Source organism: Dendropsophus ebraccatus, chromosome 4, assembly GCF_027789765.1.
Source record: "Dendropsophus ebraccatus isolate aDenEbr1 chromosome 4, aDenEbr1.pat, whole genome shotgun sequence".
In the NCBI taxonomy this organism is placed as follows: Eukaryota; Metazoa; Chordata; class Amphibia; order Anura; family Hylidae; genus Dendropsophus; species Dendropsophus ebraccatus.
In genome coordinates, this window is record NC_091457.1 from 81,968,201 (window position 1) to 81,994,321 (window position 26,121).

At 41.0% G+C, this 26,121-nt stretch overlaps 1 protein-coding gene across 1 annotated transcript in view; it reads left to right on the plus strand.

Annotated features, from left to right (window-relative positions):
- CDH13 (cadherin 13) overlaps positions 1 to 26,121 on the plus strand; it is a 579,181-nt gene that overhangs the window by 361,031 nt on the left and 192,029 nt on the right. The gene's annotated exons all lie outside the window — the stretch shown is intronic.

Consider the following 26,121-nt stretch of genomic DNA (forward strand, 5'->3'; position numbering starts at 1 on the left):
GGAAATAATTGTCATGATCATTATTTTGACATCTGAGCAGACAAATACCCGTCATTAAATACACTGTGTGCATTGGACGTCCGTCATTCCATTGAATCCAGCGGATTGCATTGAATTCAATTAAATTGCGGCAGTAACTGACATTTTTTTTTTTATAGAAAAGGAGGACGCCTTTTCTCTGTTTTTTTTAATGTTGTGTGAACATAGCCATACAGTAGAGCAGTGATTTTCAACCTTTTTTGAGCCGCGGCACACTTTTTATACTTAAAAAATCCCGGGGCACACCACCAACCAAAATGGCACAAAATGACACTAAAACAGTACATATTATACATATAGTTAATAATATAGATTCTAAATTTGTATTTGTACTCACTCAGTGTGAAACCTGGGCCTGTTTTCTTCTGCCCCCTGTGCTTCTCTCCACCATACTTCTCCCCCCTGCTTCTCTCCACCATACTTCTCCCCCTGCTTGTCTCCTGTGCTTCTCTCCCCCATGCTTCTCTCCTGTGCTTCTCTCCACCATACTTCTCCCCATGCTTCTCTACTGTGCTTCTCTCCACCATACTTCTCCCCCCTGCTTCTCTCCACCATACTTCTCCCCCTGCTTCTCTCCACCATACTTCTCCCCCTGCTTCTCTCCTGTGCTTCTCTCCACCTTACTTCTCCCCCCTGCTTCTATCCTGTGCTTCTCTCCCCCCTGCTTCTATCCTGTGCTTCTCTCCCCCATGCTTCTCTCCTGTGCTTCTCTCCCCCATGCTTCTCTCCTGTGCTTCTCTCCACCATACTTCCCACCCCTGCTTCTCTCCTGTGCTTCTCTCCACCATACTTCTCCCAACTGCTTCTCTCCTGTGCTTCTCTCCACCATGCTTCTCTCCTGTGCTTCTCTCCACCATACTTCTCTCCCCTGCTTCTCTCCCCTGTGCTTCTCTCCTCCATGCTTCTCTCCTGTGCTTCTCTCCACCATACTTCTCCCCCCTGCTTCTCTTCTGTGCTTCTCTCCACCATACTCCCCCCCCTGCTTCTCTCCACCATACTTCTTTCCTGTGCTTCTCTCCTGTGCTTCTCCCCCCTGCTTCTCTCCCCCATGATTCTCTCTACCATGCTTCTCCCCCCCCGCATCTCTCCTGTTCTTCTCTCCACCATATTTCTCCCCCCTACTTCTCTCCTGTGCTTCTCGCCCCATGCTTCTCTCCTGTGCTTCTCTCCCCTATGCTTCTCTCCTGTGCTTCTCTCCCCCCTGCTTCTCTCCCCCCTGCTTCTCTCCCCCATGATTCTCTCCACCATGCTTCTCCCCCTGCTTCTCTCCTGTGCTTCTCTCCGCCATATTTCTCCCCCCTGCTTCTCTCCTGTGCTTCTCTCCCCCATGCTTCTCTCCTGTAATTCTCTACCCCATGCTTCTCTCCTGAGCTTCTCTCCACCATACTTCTCCCCCCTGCTTCTCTCCTGTGCTTCTCTCCCCCATGCTTCTTTCCTGTGCTTCTCTCCCCCATGCTTCTCTCCTGTGTTTCTCTCCACCATACTTCTTTCCCCCCTGCTTCTCTCCACCAAACTTCTCTCCTGTGCTTCTCCCCACCATACTTCTCCCCCCTGCTTCTCTCCCCCATGCTTCTCTACTGTGCTTCTCTCCACCATACATCTCCCCCTGCTTCTCTCCTGTGCTTCTCCCCTGTGCTTCTCTCCCCCATGCTTCTCTCCACCATACTTCTCTCCACCATGCTTCTCTCCTGTACTTCTCTCCCCCATGCTTCTCTCCTGTGCTTCTCTCCACCATACTTCTCTCCTGTGCTTCTCTCCACCATACTTCTCTCTCCTGTGCTTCTCTCCACCATACTTCTCTCCCCCCTGCTTCTCTCCACCAAACTTCTCTCCCCCCTGCTTCTCTCCGCTGTTTCTTTCCCCCATCCCCAGGTTTCTCTCCCCCCCTTCCTCCTCACCTCCTCCGAGATGGTCGCCGCTGCTGCCCGCCTCACCTACTGGCCGCCCGTAGGGCCCGCACGTGCTCCTCCAATCAGCGGAGACCGGGAGCGTGGTGCGCTGTGGCGGGCCGTAGCGCACACGTTGATTGGATGCGTGCATCAAGGCCCGCCGCAGCGCACCATGCAACCGTCCACATTATAATCCGCCACTGATCGCTGCGCATTGCCGGGGAACAAAACACAGGGGCACCATAGTTTGGGGAACACTGGTTGAAAATCACTGCAGTAGAGAATACATCTTGGCTATCACCTTTTTAACTCAAACCTTTTTTTTAGAGATAAACGCTGTTTAATATTATTTACAGGTATTGCCACATAAAGTGCAATTATGACTATACAAAATCCTAAACCATTTCATATCTTTCAAAAGCTGCTCTGAATCTAAATGAGCTGTGAAGAAAAAAAATTAAAAGGTTGAAATTAATGTTAGAAAAAAAAAAACAAGCCTGCAAATATTTCTGCTGGCACAATTAAATATGTTTTGGGGAAGCCAATTGTACAGCTAATCCTTTTTAAGCATATGCCTGTTTTATAACTGGCTACGTGGGATTGTTCCTTTAAAGCGTATTTTTTACTTCCAGACGTCTACCCATTTGTCTTTTTTTTTTACCAAATAAGAAGTCATGCAGATACAAATAAATTGAGCCAGTCAACTTTCGCACATTAGGGAGTATATTTTCTTCTTTTAACTCTAATGATAGGATAAAAATCCTATTCATTTTTTTGAATTACATTTCTTTCATTAGTCAGGACAATAAAATAATCCAATGAGTATTAAATTGTTCCATTTTAAATACATTACCTGGAAGCTGTGGTTGGATTTCTTTAGATCTGCCCTAGCTTGGTGGGGATGTGAAGTTTTCTTAATAAGACATTGCTATAAGCAGACCAATAGTCAATCATTTCAGGTGACAATTTTATAAAGACATGTAGAAGAAAGAAAAGATTAAAACGAGTCTCTTCTTGTGTCATTTATTACAGCATTTTATTCAAAGACAGAAAATACTTGCCCCACTGTATAAAGTCCAGTGTAAGTCCAAGACAAGTGTAGCATAACCATTGGGCCAGTTCATAACTAACTACAGTATAGCCCCTGTGGAAGAATGCAGGTTAGTTAGGACTAAGGGTTAGTTCACACTGCGTTTTTACTATCCGTTTAACATATCCATTTTTAATTGGTCATTTTTAACAGACAGAAAAACGTAGTTAACACTATTTTTGTGTATGTTACAAAAAACACATCCTTTTTTCATAATGGAAGTCAATGGAAAAACGGATCTAAATGGATGGAACACAACTGCATCCGTTTCACATCCGTTTTTTCTCATAATACGTAAATGTTAAATGGATAGGAAAGACATAGTGTGAACCCAGCCTTAGCTGACTGTAGGTTTTCCTCTATGCCTGATTTTGTATTTTGGCCCAAGAACTTTAAAGGGGTTATCCAGTGCTACAAAAAAATAGCCACTTTTGCACCGCTCTTGTCTACAGATTGGGTGGGGTTTGACACTGAGTTCCAGTGAAGTAAATGGAGCTTAACTGCAAACCACACCTAAACTGGAGACAAGAGAGGGGGGAAAGTGGCCATGTTTTTGTAGCGCTGGATAACCCCTTTAAGTTACACATCTGATCACATTTCTACATGACCACAAACAATTCTCAATAATTCCAGTCTTATGGAGGTCACTGCAAAATTTCCAAATCTTCAATTTACTGATATAAGAACTCTACATTTTTGGCTAAGTTGAACTTTGATGAAAGCTCTGATTGGAACACTATGTGACATACAAGGAAACTTCACCAAAAGACAACATATTTGATAGGACCACTCTGCTCTAATTTGGATCAGTAGACAAACTCTGCCACTTCAACAACAGGATGCTGGGCGCAGGTCCAGGTAGCCAGGAATAGATAGTGAACATTAAAATAATTCACGAAAACATATGATACAAGACACAACGTGTTTCGAGACTGGTCTGGTCTCTTTCTCAAGTGTCAATGATTGACACTTGAGAAAGAGACCGTACTGGCCTCGAAACGTGTTGTGTCTTGTACCATATGTTTTAATAAATTACTGTAATGTTTGCCATCTATTCCTGGCTACCTGGACCTGCACCCAGCATCCTGTTGTTGGAGTGGAGGAGTTTGTCTATTGTGCTAATCCCTGAGAGGATTAAACGGGAGTGACTGCGGTTCTCTTATGTGCTTTTTGTGAGAGTTGGGCCTTATACTTGCACAACTCACTAAGGTGAGAGTTCCATATATACCTTCACCCTATTTTATTTGTCTGGATTTCGCTATGGAGCGCTGTCTCTAATTCTGTTTGTAGCTAATTTGGATCAGGTCCAAATGTTTCTCTAATTTATTTGTCGTTCTCTTATATCTAATTACTATCTTATTACCAGCCCACTTCTTTGTTTTTACAGCAAGTATAGATTGTTGTTCCAATGACCTTTCTGTGCAATGGACCAGGCTAGTGTAGTTTAATTGCTATATGATCAAACCTTCTGAACAACAAAATAATGTTAAAAGCATCATTTGCGTACATCAGCTTGTTCATACAAGAGAAAGAAAAATGTTCGAAAAATGTTCAAAAGGTAGCTTACAAAAAATAAAGTTTTACCAAAAAGAAACATACATAGACATATTCAAAACAAAACAATAACAAACTAAAAGAAGATGGCCCGCACACTGCTAATTTTGAAATGAACAAATTCTAAAAAACCTAAAACCAACACTTACATGTAAATTTGTTGATTTCAATACTCCCCTTTTTGAAGAACTCAGTTCCAAAATGTAGGTTTAATGGAGTAAATGTGTGTGTGTGTGGAGGGGGGGGGAGGGGGAATTGGCGTACAAACTGATGAAAAATGGTCTGTTTCACCCCCAATATGTCTTTTTGTTTCCATCTTGCATGGAAACATGTTGCTGGAGCCAAGCATAATGACAGGCAGCAGCAATCGCGCTGCAGCCTGCCATTAACCCCTTAATCTTACATAAGAAAGATTTTTAAACACATATACACAAAGGGGTAAAGTGGCAAACTAGTCAGTGAAAGATACTGCTACTGTCCCTGACTCTCTGACAGGAGCGGTACCTTTCACTGATTGAATGGGTCCTGATCAGTTTCCCAGACAGATGGAGGAAGAATACTTACCTCCATCCTGCTGGATCGTGATCTGCATCTAGAGATTGCTCAGGCCATGCCTCCTCTCCGCCTTGCTACGCCCACCTGACCGGCGAGCAGGGGTTAGCGCTGGCTTACACCACAAATAAGGTAAGAATCTGATCCTTTTCCTTCATAAATTTCATAAATTTGCCCCTCTGCGTATATGTGTTTTAAAATGTTCCTTATTGAAGTTATTACTAATTGACAAATGTAAAAATCCTGTTTTGCTTGAGGAAGGAACACACTAATGTCATCTTATTGGAATGTAATGTGATTTTCAAGGGTTTAACTTTCTGATGAATGGACAGTAACTTGGCAGCTGGAGATTGCATCCAGAACTAAACCAGTTACCCTGCCTAAGGCTTCACTAACACTGATCTGGCCACTGAACAATTGCACCTCAGGGCCACGTTTCTAAATGTCAACTATTGCTATGTTCAGATAACCATAAGGTATCATTTATTTTCATAGCTTTTAGGTTCATGGTTAACTAAAGTATCCAATTTAGAAGCGACTAATTAGCTTTTGTGTTTTTGGCCAGTGGTGTTTAATGACAGCAAAAGAGCTTAAAGGAGGTTTAAGATGATGATGATATGAAAAGAAAATGTTAATAAAACAAGAATTGTTTAGCTACAACCTCCATTGAATGGAAAAGCCTCACACATGATCATCTTTCGATATATACCTGGATGTAGCAGATGTGAGCTGCAATGTTGATTGGAAGTTGAGGTCTTGTCTCGACCCACTGAGCAACAACTGAAAACTGAGATGGAGCCTGCTGACGTAAAGCTAGGGAAAAGTGTCATTTAGAAGTTATTTAATGGCAAAAAATAGTTCTCAAGTACAGACAGGACAGCTCATCCTGAAAAGTTACCTAGTATACAGAGCATTTAAAAAAAAAAGTACCTTTACACTCAGTTGGTGCCCTTATTCGATATTATCTTACATTTATTCTCTCATATTTCTGTCCTGCTGTGTCTTACCAACCACATTAGTATTCTTGTTGTATAAGCGTTTCAAATTACCACAATATGTTTTCCACAAACACAGAGACTTTGTGGGATTTTTGCATATTTATACCTGTTTTGCATCCCCCATTCCAAAAAAACCAAACAAACGCAAAAGCGCCTTTCTTATCTGGAAATACATTTCCAAGAAGAAAACTAATTGTCTTTTCATTAACCTGCACAAACAAATAGTAGAGATCAAAGACAACAAATTAGCTTTGTGTTCTCCTAAACAAATACATCTGCACAAGCTGGAGAATGAATTCCTTTCTTCCCTCTAGCCAACCAGGGGGGTTTATTTCCTGACACCAGCACCGAGATCGCATCTTGTTTTTTTTTTTTTTTTTCCTTTGCCGCTTCAAGGAATGCAAATGGTTATCTGAAGCTTAACATACCTCTGACAAACCCACTACTTTACTTGCAAATAGGAGACAGCTTTTAGGAAAATGGATGTTGCAGAGAGTATACTTAACAGACATTGCAAGAGATAATGAGGTCTGGTTTGCAAAGCAGATGTATAGTGCATCTTATATGAGACAGAAAGTATCAGTAGAGAGGAGGCATTCTGTGCTGCCTATGCCTCCTACTTTATTATAGGAAGGGGGGGGGGGGCTGGAGCCCTTCATTCAAATGCATGTCCTGTTTATTGGCATAGAAGACAAAGACAGTGGGACAGATGAGACATTTTTATTACTGTGTGGTATGGCCTGTCCTGTCTTGTCCAGAATACAATCCAATCTTCTAATCTGTTTTACTGCTGCTTGCCCTCTCTACTTGCAAAGTGCAAGGTGAGGAAACATTAAAGAGCTATCACAAGTGCCAATGTCAAGGCTTCTATATGAAGCTAATTTACAGGGATACCAAGGAAGATCCACCTTGGATCACAATTTTCAAGGAAACACTAAACATATGTCAGCATTTCCACAATGAATTTCCTCCTAATCTTTCATCCTATTTTGTCTTGTTATTGTCATTAATACGTTATTGCCATGCTACAAGAATGTAAAATATCACTGTTTCTAATAAAGTGTCTGGCTCTTAGACAACTGGCTACAGTAGGGGCCTCATCCTGAGAAATGTCTGCTGTAAGAAAAAAAAACAACATAGATCAGTTGTTCCTCAGTTAAAAAAGTGGAATGGATCAGCAAGATGTTAAATCCTGTGTTCTTTTTAGAATTAGAACAGGATTTCTACACGATAGATATGTAGGAAATTCTGAAGACTGACAAACAGTGGGTGCAGTATTACACTACATTGGTTTTTTTTGCTTGGTTTGGTGTAGCATAGTCAATCATTGTTATTGCCATGCTACAAGAATGTGAAACATTACGGTCTGAATTACCTACTCTTCAACATGGCAACCTCTGTCTTCAGGGAATTAGTCTCACCTTTGTGGCCTCCAAGTAAAAGGAATAGTACTGTCCCTAGTCGGTGAGGGTAAGCTTCAAAAGAACCTTATAGCTTTCACCTGGTACATGTACAGGCTTCTGGCTAGGACCAGTACTTGGACTATCATGTCACTATTCACCTGCATTTTACAATGGGAAAGTGCTGCCTGACTATAGTATGGACCTCAACCCTAAGCAAGTAACCCACTGGGAGCCAGCCAGTAGTAGCAACAGACTCAATGTGACACATACCTTGCACAGGTTAACTCTTCAAGTGCCAATAACCACCTGTGGCTGCCTTTAAAGCAGTAAGAACTGTCCAAGCTGGGTACCTCCATCCGATGGAAAAAGTTATCTAGTTCAGTAATGTTACCCATATGCATCCCACAGCTCATCAAGTCCTAGTGTCTTGGCCTTGCAGTTCAACCTCACACAGCATAAAATTCTGGGTCTCTGTCTATTCTGGTGCAGCATTTGCAGTGCCTGGTACCTCTGTAATGGCCCAGAAAGGTTTATTGTCAGGCGTCTGGAGATGTATTGTTGCTATTGGCAACCTTAGACAGTCTGTATTGGGACCTATGTAATTGCTGCTTTCTCCTAACTCTTTTATGGAGATAGTGTTTTCTGTCATATATTTATTCAATATGTTGTTATGTATTAATCTCTAATGAGACAAGTGTTGAGCTTGATCAGTGTTCCTCCCCTGCAACCTATCACAATCTAGTGATTGGCCAGGGGAAAGCTAGCTCCGCCCACCTCCTACCCAGAAGGGCTGTGCGGTCTTGTCAGTTGGTAGTCTGGCATTGCCAGAGTCACATCTAACCTCCCTACGTCACCTCAGTAATCCTGTCAGACTTCATCTTCAACCCCCTAACCTGTTTTCAGTCAGCCATAAGGACTAATACGTGTCTTCAAAGTCTCAGCAGGACATCCTCTGTATTTATTAGTGCCTGCTGTGGGATTGGTGAAGTGATAGAGGGTCTCCCATTCACGTCCACAACTTCCTGGCTTCCAAGTCAGTGTGTCCATGCGTCTTCCTCCTACATGATAGCGAGAGTCGACAGCGTCCAGTCTCTTCAGTAACTTCAAGTACCTATTCACACGTACCTTATAAAGGCTGGAAAAATGCAAAGTCGCTGGAACAGGTCTGTCTACTTGAAACCCTATTTATCCACCAAGTCTAAGCTATAGTAACCAAGGTAACCCTCCCCCTGAAGCTAAGGACTCTGATCAATCCAACAGTTTACCGTCATCAGACGCCCCTGTATTGGATTGTACATAGTTATCCTTCAAGTAAAGTCTTAATATACCTTCACCGCTATTATGTGAAGACTTTTATTAAAAATTATATGTCCCTGTGTGTATGCTGAAGAAAACAAGGGCCCCAGCACCCTCGGACCCCACCGTGACAGGAAGGTTTCAGAAGGTGAGCCCTAAGGTTGCACTACACCACCCAGCAACACAACCCCTCAGCATATCAAAGCACAACACCAAAGGGACATTATACCTCCACCAGGCTACAGCACAGGATGCCTTCATTAAGGTTTTTAAGGCCAGGATTTAAATGAATTTTAACAATAAAGATGTACTGTTTTCTTAAGGCAGTGCTTAGACATGGTCATTGTTTGTGTCTCAAAATCGATTACACACTCTACTTAAGCCTCCAACTTAAGACTTTGTAATACTGTCCCATGGAAAAAAAAAAGTTGCATATTATCTGCTTCCTTTAGGACTGCCTTTTTCAACACCTGGTATAATGTTAAATTAGACTCTCCATTTACCTTACTGTGCGGCACACGCCAACAAGTCTTTGTATCAGACCCAAAGTTAGTTTGTAATCATCCGCTTTCTGAGCTGCCAATACTATCAATACGATGGCATTACAGGAGTGATCTGGGGTGAGGACAAAGTATTTCTCTCAATCTTTCTGCTGTCTGAATATTGTAACTTAATTGGATCTTATGGCAAAGAGGCACCTTTAAACATCTTTGGGTTTCCTTTATGAAGAATGGAAGGTTATGCTGCAGTTTAATCAGGAGGCTACAGTAACTCTGTCCTGTCACCAGTCCCTTTCTCTTAGTCTAGGTACCCATTATTTAACTGACCTTGTCCTCTTTTTTGTCTCTTTTCCCTCAGGCCCTTGGACCAGCTTCTCCCTCACTATTCTTTATTAGACATTACTTCCTACATTTCTGTTGTGTCCTTAGGTACAGTACTTCTGTAGGCAGTGTCCGAATGAGGGAGGATAGCTCTATCCCTGCAGGCCCTGTTCCATTTTATATGGCACTTACCAAGCTGTGAAGTTTATTGAAATGATAGTGCCCCTGTGACCGGGGGAATGCTACCAGCTGGTCATTAAGACAGGAAGTCAAATGTGAACGATGCAACTTGAACTTATAGATCCTGGAAACCACCGTAAAAGTTAAGAATTAGATACAAAACATGCAAATGTGTAATGGTAAATAAACTCTGTGTATGCAATGACTGCCGTGGGGTTAGACTGTGAATTAAAGACCATTACAGGAGGAATTGGTGGAATTTTGCTCACTACAAGTCACTGTTTTATGAAGAAGCAGAAGCTGAGCTCTTTACTGCTTTTCTCCTCAGTATGAGTTCAAGTAGAAGCGGGATTATGCTGCTGTGTGACTGGAGGCTTTATTTTACCAGTGGATATTCTACATTGCTTTAGCTGTGCTTAACATGCACTGAAGAGCTTCCTTGTTCAGTGTTTCATTGTAAAGAGGAAGACATTAACTTGATATATTCCCATTAACATTACAAGCTGTTTTAAGTGCACAGTAAATGTGGTCCCTATATGAACCTGTCAGCCCCCTTGTGTGCTGCCCTCTCTAAAAACACCATAAAGTAGTCACAGACACACTGATTTCAGTGAATATGCACTAATTTACTTATCAAGAACTCAAAGTTTTATCTGGAGTAAAATGTATTTATTAGATGCAAGCTCCCCCACTTACCCAATTCCCATTGACAGCTTTCTCAATATTACTGTGCAGAGGGAGAAAGCTGTCAATCCCTAACGGGTGAGTAGGGTGAACCTTCATCATGAATGCATTGTTCTCCGGCCTCAAGGTGCTGGCATCATGCTGTAAAGATGAAATTAAGGGTTCTCCAGAAATAATACGTATTTACAAATAAGTGATTGCCAAAATCAGCATGTTGGTCACTATGTCAGGCTGCCTGAGAGTGGGCAGCACAAAGGGGCTGACAGGTTCTCTTTAGGGTACAAACACACACAGCAGATACGCAGCAGATACGCAGCAGATTTGATACTGTGTTCAGTTATTTAGATCCAATCTGCTGCGTATCGCAGCAGTAAATACGCAGCTTATAAGCCGTGTGTGTTTGTACCCTTAATGTTATACTGTTGCTTATATACTTTACAGTCAAAACAAGGACCTTTAACTCATCAATATTCACGATCATGCAGCCCCCCCGAAGACGGTGACATCATAAAGGGGAAAACAAGTAAACCGCAATAGCCAGGAGGTTTGTGTGGCATTTCATTAGTCATCTATAAGATTTATGTAATCCACAAGGATCCTACAGTTTCCTGCTTTGTGTACTGTACATGAGAAACTGGCCTTTGTAAATGAAGAAATGACATTGTTGTTTGTGATCAAGCGTACTATATTAATATCATAGTGAGATCATTGGTAGCCAAAATGCTTGGAAGATTTTCTTTTCTAATCTAATTTTGTGTTAATTTTTTTTTACCAAAAGTAGCCAACTCAAAGCCATAAATGGAAATAAACCTTTAATCTTGGCCAGAACTAATGTAGAGATACTGGTGGATAATTCTACCGCTCTGTCCATAATTGGTTGTGCACTACATAATTAAGTACCATGTTACAGAAGCAGCAAATTGTAATGCCCGTGTAAGTCATTTATAATTGAGTCCTTAATGTCACTTGAAGCGCCAGCCCTACGGCATGGAGAACTGGAACTGCTCACTAGCACCTCTAGTGTCCCAAGATGGCAATACTTGTACATACTATAACAAACCATATAAATATACTATAATTTTCTAACTGCTTATTCTTTATTATTTAATTATAATATTGTCTTCTTTGATCACAGTTCTACACACTAATGTAGCTTAGTGTGTGAGTCTTTCCATTAATGGCTAAAAATCAAAGAAACAAACGTTGAAGAACAATACAGTTTATTGACAAAGCTATTGTTGCTATGGGCAGTTTACACCAGTGTATAACACTTGAGGTACAAAACAATGACACCTTAAAACTTGAAGTGATAACTTAATGGCATACACTGGCAGCTTTAGAACAAGGATGGTCAAACATTTGGGTTTTCAGATTTCTGCTACAACATATGCTTGGTCTCTGGTGTTGTAGTAAATCCTGCTAGAATTGACGGCCATGCCCGCTTTCCACTAAGCCACGTTCACTTGGTACAGGTCGTGTAAAGCAGCCAAAGTTTAAAATGTTTGTGACTTTTCTATGCAAAAATACAAGTGTTGGAGCTTCATAACCCCCAACCACCACCCCCACATACACACACAGTATGCTGACCCAATGCACTGCAACTTACAAACACAAATTCCAGGAAAAATGACGTAATAATACTTAGTAATGCACAGGCTATCTCTGCATAGTGTACACTTTATCGCATACAAACTCTACATAATGAAAACACATTAAAGATTTATTTTCTGACTTATTCAAGACCCCCCATGTCCTCTATTAATATGTATGAAATCAGGGAAATATCATTCCTTTGCTTCAGTTAATATGAGATGTGTGTTGTACCGCAGCTGACTGTGGTGGGCTCCACACAAAACCACTAACAAACACAGTGCACAGAAAGTATCATCTTCTTTCAATTTATTTCTATATATTACTGAGAACATTGTAGGTAATAGAATTTACAAACAGCATACCCCAACCCTGGGAATTCATTGAATACAATTTCCTGCCTGAGACACTGGCAAGAGCTACATCTTTCCCTACATCCCCTGACACTTAGAATATGTGTTGTGAATCTGAGTTTGGCCAGACAGAATCTCCAACCCCCAACACACATTTTGCACCACTGAAATGTCAGCTTCCTTTGCCTCTAAATATGTACTCAGTACGAAATATTCTGCAGGGTTAAAGGGGTATTTAGGAGGGGAAAAAATAGTTCCAAAATATAGCATCACATCTATTTTCAGGTCCTTTGGAGTGTTACTTATGAGCTTCAATGGAACTGAGCTGCAATGCCACAACCAAACTGCGAACAAGAGTGGTGCTGTTTCTGCAAGAAAGCAACAATTTTTCCTGAATAACTCTTAAAGAGCTATATATTCAGCTCTGCTACATCTAAAAACCAGTCTTTTATATAACGATTGTTTTCAATCTCAAGCCATTTGAAATCTTCTCTTTGTCTTTTCCTTTTTGTGAGTTCCAAAATGTGTTGCGGTTATTAAAATAATTGCCAGCATTTTTCTGAACATTGTATTTTGATGGCATACCTTATATGCAATGCTTCTTTCGATCGTTGACAGACAGAGCTCAGACCTTAGGAAGGGTTAGGAAGATGTATTCTCCGTTCTTACAGACAGAAATAGTATTTCATTTCTTCTTTAGAACATTTTTAAATAGAACGAGTTAAATATTCTCATTCTTTCTTTGTGATGATTCCCCAGATTGCAATGTATAGTATACAATTTATAGCCAAAATAATATCCTATAAATGGAAATAGCTCTGAGTACGAATTCAGTTTGATGTTATATCCCTGTATCTAAATACAGGGAGTTTTTGGTTTCCAAATAATACCCATCAAACGTACATACAAATGCATACACATAATCTAACATGCAAATTATTTTTATATTATTTATTAGTTCCACTCATATATGTCCAAACTCCACACTAATACAGGTTTATGTTGACACAAACGTGATGAACTAGGGGTGCTAGTTAGAACTTGCAAGGGCAGGTGTTTTGATACTGCTGCAGCACTTATCGTGAAGTTGGAGTTGTATATGCCCTCCCTGGATCCCAACACACATACCTGTAGTTACTTAGTCAACTTTAGGCTTGATTTGAGGACTAGGTGGGACACTTTAAGGGGGCCTATCCAGTTATTGAAGTACTCAGCTGTAAGGAGCTGTAACCACTTTGGACTCTGTATTGATAAAGTTGAAGAGAAGTACCTGTATCCAAGAATATTAGGATCTGCCTAATGCTGGTCATGGGCACCAAGTGCCATGATCCAACAACACAGACCCAACTTAAGAGTATGTTCACACTGAGGAAATCAGGTGGAATTCTATGGTGGAAAAACAAGAGCTTAGGCACGTCCATTAACCTATTACATGTAAACCTTTGGCTATGCTTTTTTAGTATCCCAGAATGGGTGGTCCGCTAAGTTTTATGTCACCAGGGTAAAGGTAACTTTTTCAGGTGTCACACTTTGGGATGATAGATGCCTTTAGCACTTTTACCACTTGGTGTCTCACTCTCCCCTGTTTGTAAGAGCACAGCTGCAGGAAAAAGGGTTAACTATGTGGTTTTTATGTCTTCTGTTCTAGCCAATCACAGGTGCAGGTGTAGTGTCCCAGCACAGGTGTGCCACTAAGTCTCTTATGTACCTAGGCAAAGTAACTCACTGAGGTTCTCACAGTGGGATGAAAGAAATCTGTACTTTGTGTTTTTCCCCACTTGGTCTCACTGTTTGTATTTTCTATTTATTATACTATGCACAGCTTAAGGAAGCATTGGGTTAAACTGTACTTGTCACATGTTTGTTCTTATCCTATCATAGGTGTAGGTATTTTCCTACTTCCTTTCTCCTATCTTAGCCCTTCTTTTTCTTGCACATACAGCCCCACTAATCACCAGTAGGTTTAGTTCGCCCCTATAAAAGTAGGTTAGTTCCTGGTGGGAGGAGTTCTCTAGTTGGTTCAGTGAGAGACTTAACTTTCTTTTATGCAAGTAACCCCACCTAGCATGCAGTGCTAGACCCCTCAGGAGGAAGGACATCCTATGAGGATCACCTTGTCCATGCCAGGGATAATCTCTACACAACAGAGGGCAGCATACCTGAGTTAGGTACTTACACCAGTAGGACAAAACTGCATATAACACCTATGTATCCTACTGCAATGCACAGCTATTCTTGGAAATCCTGGGAAGTCTGTTAAGCCCAGGGCAGGGATCTTGGACCTCATACTATCATAACAGGATGGGTATCTAGACACTATAGGGCATAAGGCGGTCAAATCAAAGATATCTATACGTGAATACGAGTATCTTCTTCTTGTACTCTTCACCACGCCATCCCAGCACATTGGATAGGGCCCTCAAGACGCTCATCTACTCCACTTTCCTCTTGTCTACAAACTACTACTACCTTTTAAGAAGCAAGCTAGTGGATTCCACCAAGGTGGTCCACTTGCATCCACCGGCGCTACTCACTATAAATGTATATATTAGAATGCTGTCCAAAAGGAGTACAAGTGTCACATATGAAATCCGCTCCTGGGCTAAAAACAACACTGGCTAACTCTGCAGCCTTGCCAATCCGTCTAATGCAGGCACTACAAGTCTCAGCTCGCCCTCTCCAGCATAAGATACCATGAAACTGATCCTCCCTGGGTAATTGGAGCAAACAATAAGAGAGCAGGTCCAGCAGGACCTGCTCTCTTATTGTTTGCTCCGATTACCCAGGTAGGATGTTAACAGGTGGAGTAATAGTCTTCTGGGTCAACCAGTCTATAGGGATCCTTCTTCACTTGTCAGTACAGTATGCAAAAGTTCCAGAGGCTGATCCATAGTAGGACAAAGAGCCTAAGCAGACATATCCTAATAATCTACTCTCGACTAACTGAGGCTCGTACTGACCGTGAGTACAAGGATTCTGTACAGTACACTAAGTATTCTCTCAACACTATCCCGACAGAGTCCCGCACACCTATCCTCAACCAAGCTATACCTTTCCTAAGTTTACCTTAACTTCTCATATCAACTGTTTCTTCAAAGTCACTACCTCAAGCCCTTCTGTCACCTGCACCTAGTCAGCTGTTTTGTTCACCTTTTATTGCACTGAAGCTTTACAGTAAAGTCTCTGTTTGGTTAAGTGCTGGACTCTGTACTCATTTACTCGCTTCACCTGCACCCTCACATTGTGCTACCCCTTCAAGTGCTAGTGCCCGTGTGTCCCGGGGTGGGAAACACCAATCCTGGCCTCCGTGACAAGTAAACCAGCCAAAAAACACCAATCCCACCTGTTGTATGCCACCTCAGCACCCCGGGTCACAGCACTTTTACTATAGAGGAAAACACAGAGAGACACCTAGTAGTCAAAATGCAATAAACACTTTACTATCCACCGAATACCCAGCCTGTGTCTATTTTTAATGTCGACTTACATACATACATTCTAGTCCATTGCATTGTCCTTCTTTCATGGAACATTCTTGTGTAGCTCTATAATGCTCTACTTTCACACATAGTTTGTGTCATAGCACCATGTGTCCCTTCCTGTTTGTTCAGTCAATTTCTATAATTTTTAAGTCACAAATAAAATGTTTTTTTTTCGGATGGCTGACAGAATGTTGTGAAATGTCCATGATTTTCTCCATTAATGTCATATTTGGCTGTATACCGCTGTCATGTTATCCTCTTATTACATTGTTACTGCATACAAACTATTTTCTGCATTTGTTTAAATATTAAGCAGAAAACTGGGCACATGATATGAATACATTTCCTGCAAATTACCTACCCAAATGTTTTCAGTTCTAAATGATGCAGTAGCAGTGACTCCTATAAGCAGAATGAATTGGATACACATAAGCAAATGAGTGCATAAGTTTTGATTTAAGAGAAATTCAACATATCAGAAACATCAACTAGAAAAACCCTTAAAGGGACTCTGTATCCACCAACCCACCCCACCAAACACAAAACTAGTACCAGCCTTTTGATAAGAGTAAATCCTTACTTGTCATGTCTTTTAAAAGTGCCCGGTGCCTTGGTTAAAAAATTATCTTTTAATCTGCAGCGCTGTGTCATACTGGCATGACATAGCGACACTGGCCATAGCTACACAGGTGCACTGTTTAGACGAGCGATGAATAGAAATCCTGCCTGGGGGTGTGTCTAATGATGAGAAGGGTGGAAAAGAAGAAAGAAAAAGTGTCGCAGACCTGAGGCACAGACACCACGCCAATATGACACAGCGCTGCAGATTAAAAGATAATTTTTTGCTCTATGCAAGGCACCGGCACATTTTGAAAGACACGACCGGTATGGATTTTCTCTTTTTAAACGGATGGTACTAGTGATTTGGTAGGGTGAGTTGGTGGATACATAGTGGCTTTAACCCCTAGACGACCCTGGACGTACAGTTACGTCATGGAAGTCTGTCACCAGACGACCCTGGACGTAACTGTACGTCCTGAGTGTTTCTCCCGCTATGAAGCGCGCTCCGGAGCGAAGCGCACTTCATAGCAGGAGGGGGCCGGCTGCAATCAGCAGCCGGCACCTCACCGTTAATGACAGGCTGCAGCAATCGTGCTGCAGCGTGTCATTAACTCCTCAAACGCTGTGGCGCGGGAGGGAGTCCCCTTTCACTTACCGATCAGGACCCCCGCAGTCACACTCCCGATCGTTGAACGGACTGACGGAGGTCTCTCACCTGCCTCCACGATCTGTTCTCTGAGCCTGCACAGGCTGGCTCAATGAGCAGAGCGCGATAACAATCAAACAAATGTATGTAAAAGTCCCCCTTAGGGACTTCAAATGTGTAAGAAAAAAAAAACACTACATTACACTACCCCAAAGCCCCTCCCCCAATAAAAGTTTAAATCACCCCCCATCCCATTTTATAAATAAAACATATAAAAATAAATATATAAACATATAATATACCATAGCATGCTTAATTGTCCGATCTATTAAAATATAACAAGCGTCATTGTGAACGGCAAACGGCATACACAAAAAGAGGGGAAAAAGTGCACTGATTACCGATTTTATGTTACATTATATATTAAAAAATTAATAAAAAGTGATCAAAACATCCGATCTTCACAAATATGGTATTAATAAAAACTAGAGATCATGGAGGAAAAAATTACACCCCATACAGCCCCATAGGTGAAAAAATAAAACTGTTATAAGCGTCACAATAGGCCCATTTTATTAATTAATTGGCAAAAAAAAGGATTTCATTAAAAAAAATATATATAACATTAGAGAATCTGTGTAACCTGCATATGGTTGTGTTCAGACTGACCTATAGAATAATGGTATCATGTCGCTTTTACCATATAGTGTATTACGTAGACACAGGAACCCCCCAAACGTTACCATATTGCATTCTTTTTTACGATTTCACCTATTTATATCTTCATAAATAATATATTTGGGATTCCGACATACATGTTATAGTAGAATGAAAGACGCCATTACACAGTACAACTATTCCTGTAACAAACAAGCCATTACATGGCCTTGTAGATAGAACGATGAAAGTGCTAGAGCTCTTAGAAGGGGAGGAGGGAAAAACGAAAACAGTAAGATTAAAATTTGCGCGGTCCACTGGGTCATTTTGGGCCTGGTCCTCAAAGGGTTAACTTACGTTATCTTGATTTATCATGTAAGGGACTTTATTAGGATATTGTTTGATCATATATGTTTCTCGTGTATGACCATCAATATGGCCACCATTATAGTACTGGTTGTCACGACCATTTCCTAATCTATTGAATTAAATAGATTTTACAGTGTACAGTCTATCTACATATTTTGTTTTCATTGGTCTAAAGCTGATTATTATTATTATTATTATTTTTAAAATATTTGTTGGTTTTAACCCTTAGACGACCCTGGACGTAGGGTTACGTCATGGAAGTCTGTCCCCAGACGACCCATGACGTAACCTTACGTCCTGGGTGTTTTTCCCGCTATGAAGCGCGCTCCGGAGCGGAGCGCGCTTCATAGCAGGTGGGGGCCGGCTGCAATCAGCAGCCGGGACCTCACCGGTAATGACACGCTGCAGCGATCGCGCTGCCGCGTGTCATTAACCCCTTAAACGCCGCGATCACGGCGCGACCGCGGCGTTTTAGTGTAAGTGACAGGGGGAACGTTGAAACGGACTGCCAGAGGTCTCTCACCTGCCTCCGTGGGGTCCGATCGGCGATCTGCTACACTGAGCCTGCACAGGCAGGCTCAATGAGCAGAGCGCCGATAACACTGATCACTGCTATGCCTATGGCATAGCATTCATCAGTGTAGAAATCTAAGTATTGTATGTACAAGTCCCCCAAAGGGACTTCAAAAGTGTAAAAAAAAAAAAGTTCAAAACACTAACACACTACCCCAAAGCCCCTCCCCCAATAAAAGTCTAAATCACCCCCCTTTCCCATTATATAAATAAAACATATAAAAATGAATAAATAGATAAACATATAATATACCGTAGCGTGCGGAATTGTCCGATCTATTAAAATATAACAAGCGTCATTGTGACCGGTAAACGGCGTACACGAAAAGAGGGGAAAAAGTGCGCAGATTACCGATTTTATGTTAAATTATGTATTAAAAAAAATCAATAAAAAGTGATCAAAACGTCCGATCTTCACAAATATGGTATTAATAAAAACTAGAGATCATGGCGGAAAAAATGACACCCCATACAGCCCCGTAGGTGAAAAAATTAAACCGTTATAAGCGTCACAATAGGCCCATTTTATTAATATTTAATTGCCAAAAAAAAGGATTTCATAAAAAAATATATATATAACATTAGAGAATCTGTGTAACCTGCATATGGTTGTGTTCGGACTGACGTATAGAATAATAGTGTCATGTCGCTGTTAACATATAGTGCATTACATAGACACAGGAACCCCCCAAACATTACCATATTGCATTCTTTTTTACGATTTCACCTATTTATATCTTCATAAATAATATATTTGGAATTCCATCATACATGTTATGGTAAAATGAATGACGCCATTACACAGTACAACTATTCCTGTAAAAAACAAGCACTTACATGGCTTGTAGATAGAAAACTGAGAGTGCTAGAGCTCTTAGAAGGGGAGGAGGGAAAAACGAAAACACTAAGATCAAAATTTGCGCGGTCCACTGGGTCATTTTGGGCCTGGTCCTCAAAGGGTTAAAGGGAATCTGCATAGAAAATCTCTCCTGCTCTAGACAGTTCCTGTCTCGGCCAGAGATGTCAGCAGAGAGCACTGTGTAAGACTGAAAATAAAACAACATTTCCTGCCGGACATATAGTAGCTGATAAGTATGGGAAGACTTGAGATTTTTTAATAGAAGTAAATTACAAATCTATATAACTTTCTGATATCAGTTGATTTGTAAAGTAAATGATTTTTTTCTGGACAACCCCTTTAAAGTGTTCCCAAAATTTAAGAAAATAAAACGTCAATAAACGTAAATAAACGTCAAAAGTTTTGATTGGTTGGAGTCTGGGTGATGAGACCCCAAAAGATCTCTAGACTGAACAAGGAGAAGCGACTCTTTTCCCTTTTCTCTCCTCCCTGCAGATGTGCCCATAGACTTACTATAAAAATCCATACCGAGTGCTACACTTGGCTCGTTCTAGCGAAATAATGGCAATATCAGGATAAAATCAATGGTACGTTAAGGCTCTGATTTAAAGGGGTTGGCCACTTTATAGTAAAATAGGTCAGTACAAAGTATTAGTAAGTGTGCTCAATGTACATACTGACAGCAGCTCCCTGTGTACCTCATAGAGCTAAAATCACACTCCTCTCCTCCAGGCTGGGCTGCCTTGTTCTGTTGTGAGTCTGTCCATAAGATTGCTTACATGGAGGAGCATGTGACATGCCCTGTCCACTGTGTTCTCCATAGACACATACAGGATCAGTGGTGGACACTGGGGGGCGGGGCCTGGTCACATGCTTCTTCGTATCAGCCATCTTATGGACCAAAACAACACAGAGCAGGGCAGCCCAGGCTGGAGGAGGGGAGCCTGATATTAGCTCTATGAGGAACACAGGGAGCTGCTGTCAGTATATACAGTGACTACACTTACTAATACTGTACACTGAGCAATTTTACTATAAAGTGGCCAACCCCTTTAAGGGAGTTGCTTATAAATCAATTCTTGTTACATCTTGCTAAGGATTTCTAAGTTGTCAATTGCTTATAGGCAATCGCTGTTGAACATACAAATACTGTTTGAGCAAGTGGTATAATAAACTGCCATATGGCTAAAAATCTACAGATGAATGGGGAGGAGCAAAGAATGAGGAGTATTCCTGATTAGCTGACATTACAAAACTGAGCAGCGTCAGGGCATCTGTTGCTTGCAGGTAATTGAAATCTGTGTGTTTTTCTTGTGACTCTTGTGACAGTGCACACCATTTACATATTTGTTTTTCCCTGTACATATATAAAACAATAAAGCATTATTTATCACTTATTTAGGCAGCTGGAAACATGCTGGCTTTGTCACTAAACAGATGTCTTTATGAAGAGGACATCTGCTCCCTTCAGGAGACCGGGAGTATTAGTACGCAATGCTCACCCTTCAAGGCGGCATCACGTGCAGGGCCGCCATTCTTTCTCACACCTTTTTAATCTGTTTTCTTGTTGTAAACCAACACACAGAAAATGATGAAATATTTCTTTCTCATTCATAAGAGCTTATGTCAAATTCTATGGAACTCAAGTTATGCGACAAAGTAAATTTTTTCCTTAAACTTTAATGTATCTGTATACTTATACATTGGTATGAGCTTGCTCTGCTTAATTATTATGTGTTACATTTTATGTTTAACCGGGTCACCTGGTTTAGAAAATCCATTTTCTATTATCCTTTTTAGGGAATTCTGATTTAATAGATTTAAAAAAAAAATCGCCAATTTATTATTATTTTTTATTTTTATTTTGGGGGGGTTTGTGTTTATGCCATTCCCCTATGGTAAAACTGACATATTATATATGTTCCTCAAGTCAGTATGATTACAATAACATGCAACTTATATAACTTTCATTTTATTTGATGACTTTTATCATTCCCGCCACTAGACCACCAGGTATGAGGGCCATTTAAATGCAGCTGCATCTAAATGGCTAATTACTGGCTGTGGCAATCTGCTAACTGCTGAGGTCCCTGGCTGCTGAAAGCAGAGCGACCCCCCTATGAACTCCCCTAGCCAACCCAGGGGTCATCAAGGGGTTAAAGTTGTCTTACACTTGCATACCTGATTTTAGGTAGCTTTACCTGATCAGCATGCAGTTGCTGTGGTCCCTGGATAATTGGGTCACTGAGCTGTTATTGGTCGCTATGTGCAGTTTACACCAGATTAGATTTGACACATGTTGAATCTAGGCCAATATCCACAGGTTTTCCCCTTTCCAGACTTCTATTCACTTTTTCAAAAAACAAACTCAGGTTTATTTTACAACCTCTGTCCTTAGTAAAACCATGCTGGATATCACTTTTAAGATTAGCATTTGCCTTAAGACATTTATGCATTTTTGTTGCTTTCATTACCTTTTTTCAGTTCTTATTAAAGGAGTGTCAGGATGGTATCTTTGCGGAGCGTTATGCGTCCCTCTGCTCGTGCTGTGCGGCCGAGAAGGCGCTGATATTCTCTTATTCTGTTCTGTGTTTTGTTTTGCTGTGTCTGAACACTGGTTTATTTGCTCTCTTTGGGAGACACACCCGACTTCACCTGCTGAGTTCTGTCTGGCCATGTCAGGGTTAATCTGTGTTTTGGTTCTGCTGTGACTGACAGGTCTTCCTGCCAGTGGATCTGTTTTGTTCTCAGGTGTCTGTGCTTGGAGATCAGGGGGATGGTCCAATGATGTTCTGGATCAGAACCCTGGCCTCCTATATAACTACCTCAGTCTGGGATATCATTGCTGGTTATTGACTTAGTCTCTGCCTGCTTGTATCTGCTGTGTATTTGCTATTCCTGATCTTTGCCTTATTCCTTGACTTCCCTTGCTTGCCGCCTGCCCTTGACCATATTGCCTGGACTTTGACTACGTTTATTGGATATTGATTTTGTACTTTTGCTGCCCGATTGTTGTGACCCGGACTGTTGACTATTCTTCATTGTGTTTGTCTGTCTGTCTGTCTTGTCTTTGTGTCCCACCTAGCCAGTGCAGGGACCGCCACCAAGTTGCTCGCCGCCATCTTAGAGCGGATTGTGGCAAGTAGGTAGAGGACAGTGGGCGGGGCTGAGCTTAGGGCTCACTGTCTTGTCCTGCTGTCCGGATCCTAACAAGGAGTATGCCGCTTAAACATATCTTTTTATATGTTGATGCCCATGATGAGACTAACAATTTATTCCATACTCCTTCTTCCAGTTTTCAGCTGCTGCTTTCTGCTGAAGACACACAAAACTTGTATGTGAGCTTTTCTCTCAATCTCTCCCTCCTCAACCACCCTTCCGATACAGATGATGTAAACAAGTTCCTGGCCAGCTGTATCTGCAACTTTGTATCTCCTTTGTATGGGTCCTTTTACGCACAAACAAATTATCTGACAGATTTGTTTTTTAAGACAAAGCCAGGAATGGATTTGAAAAAGATGAAATCTCAATCTTTCCTTTATTCCTGTTTTCTGTTTATACTCTTTTCCTGGATTTGGCTTAAAAAATCTGTCATATAGCTCAAATGCGGCGCACACAGAGGCCACGCCCCCTCTGCATGCTGCCGCACCCCCCGTAACACACCCTCCCAGCCCCACTGGCGCAGGAGGCACAGATGGGTCCAATGCAAAAAAATATTCGCAAATAGACCATTTGCGAATACTTTTACGCTGATCAGGCCCATCTGCGCCTAAAAAAAGGCATTTTAGCCTTTTAATAAATCTCCCCCACTGTGTTTAATTCTCCTGGCTTTATGGAGTTGCTATAAAGTTGCAAACAGGGACTTGTTTACATCTTGGAATGGGGAGAGAAGCTTACACACAGGTTTTTGTGTCTTCCGCAGAACACAGCAGGCTCAGAACTGGACTGAATAGATATTAATACAATAACAAGTACAGAAGGTATTAGTCTCACTATAGGCAGAAACATATAAAAAATGTTTGAATGGAGTAACCCTTTAAGCTCTTTGTAATCTTTATAGGCTACTGCTCCTATTTATATTTTAATATTCTTTTTTTTTCCCATGTATTGCGCTTTTAATATTAGTTGTAAGCCATGCGGGGTTTAATTTTAAATGTTTTTTGGTTGTTTCCTGTAGGAATAAATGTAACAGTATAACAGTTACTTAGTGTTGATTTAAAGATCTTCCATTTATCTGTATCACTATTTAAAAACAGCAGCTCCCTTGTCTATGTCCTAAAGTGTAGCCCTTAACCCGGGGAGACTAGTTGACCATGTTTGAGCCAATAAAATTAATGGAATGTTGAGAAACACGTGATGGTGTCTCCGCAGTACTTTTGTATAATAAATTCAATGGAACCTGGGATTGTGTGTGCATGTATATGTCAGCATCTCATTCTGATTTTGTCATACTTGCAACATATGGCTGAATTGTAATATGAACCCTGTCTTACACACATATTCTATTGATGTCAGTGGAGGCCATGTAATACTTCATTTCCCCTGTGGTGGTATTACAAAGAAAAAAAATGCTTGCTGCCATGTTCTCCTACAAATTACAACTGACTGTGCGCACTCCATATGTCACAGTATTGTTTCCCTTGTAGATCACAGTATTACAGAGATATTCTTCCTGAAGCAGCGCTCCTACATGCAGCATGAATGCTGTATATAGCCCCATACATTTCAGTAGTTGTCGGTCAATCTGCATTCCAAGAAGTTTGAAAATGCAATTTATATTGTTAAATGACAAAGAATATACATGCAAATAACCAATCTCCAACTTGTGGATCTCCAGCGTTTGCATTTGTTTCACAGCAGCTAAAGGTCTACAAATTGGCAACCACAGCAGCTAAAACAGGTTTCAGAAAGTTATATAAATTTGTAATTTACATTTGTTTAAAAATCTCAAATCTTCCCATACCTATCAGCTGCTGTATGTCCTGCAGGAAGTGGTGTATTCTTTTCAATCTGACACAGTGCTCTCTTCTGCCATCTCTGTCTGAGACAGGAACTGTTCAGAGCAGGAAAGGTTTCCTATAGGGATTTGCTGCTGCTCTGAACAGTTCCTGTCTCAGACAGAAATTGCAGAAGAGAGAAAATAACATATATATATATATATATATATATATATATATATATATATATATAAAAAAAAGTTTGGGAAGAGTTGAGATTTTTAGAATGCAGAGAAGTAAATTACAAATCTATATAACTTTCTAAAACCAGTTGATTTGAAAGAAAAAGATTTTCGCTGGATAACGCCTTGATATTATAGGATATATATATAAAAAAAAAAAGCCCTGACCGATCCCAGGTCTCTGTGAAGTTTATATCCAGCAATATGCATTTCTACAACCTGTATAATATATGCAATAAATAGTCAGTCTGAGGAGCTAAGGCATACATCAGCACAAGGTGTCAAGGTGTTTATCTCAGTGTGGCCCCTATGTCTGGCAGTCCATATGTGTGGCCTCAGCGCCAGTGACACCAGAGTACAGGAGCAATTATCCACAAATCAAAAGGGGTCACAGGCAGCACAGCAGGTCCATCCATTTCTAATGAAACCCAGAATGAGTCAAAGCAGCAAACAACAGGAGCCTTATTCCATACCCTACATGAGGCTAATGTGATGCTTTGTGCAAATGTACGTTTGCATATTAATCAGGCTTGTTAAATAAATGTGCTGTATCTGTGTACACCGCAACACACTGTGCCGCTGTCCTGTAATTCTGCTGAAAATAAACTTAGAATTAACATGCCTCTTCACGGTCAAATAACCTTAATAAAAGGCCATTATCCAGCAGGAAGGAGCTGAGGAGAATGCCAGCAATAAACGCACTGCTCTTAGCCTGGGTTTTTAGATCTGTGGGACATTACAGAATGGCTCTCTATGTGTCTGTTAAGTAGTTTGCTAAAAAAAAAAGTCACAAATCCGTATCAAAAATGGGTAACATAGGGCTTTTAGACTTACATGAAACTGTAAAAGCTGACTTACAGGAGCTTGACAATAAGCTCTTGCACAGGACAGAGGTATAGCTATGTTATCCTGTACCCTGGGCATAGACCGAGTTTGCCTCCCCCTTCCCATATTGTCACATGCTACACCCTCTGAATATAATTCTGCCACACACTGTGCACTCTAAATATAACATAGCCACACACTGTGCGCTCTAAATATAATACTGCCACACACTGTGCACTCTGAATATAACATTGCCACACACTGTGCGCTCTAAATATAAAACTGCCACACACTGTGCACTCTAAATATAACATTGCCACACACTGTGCGCTCTAAATATAATACTGCCACACACTGTGCACTCTGAATGTAATACTGACACACTCTGTACCTACTAAATAGAGCACTGCCATATCATACCTCCCAAATATAATACTGTCACACATTGTGCCCCAACAAATTAATTAGATTATACACGGTGCCTCTCAATATAAAATGTATTGTGTTCCCTTAATAAGATA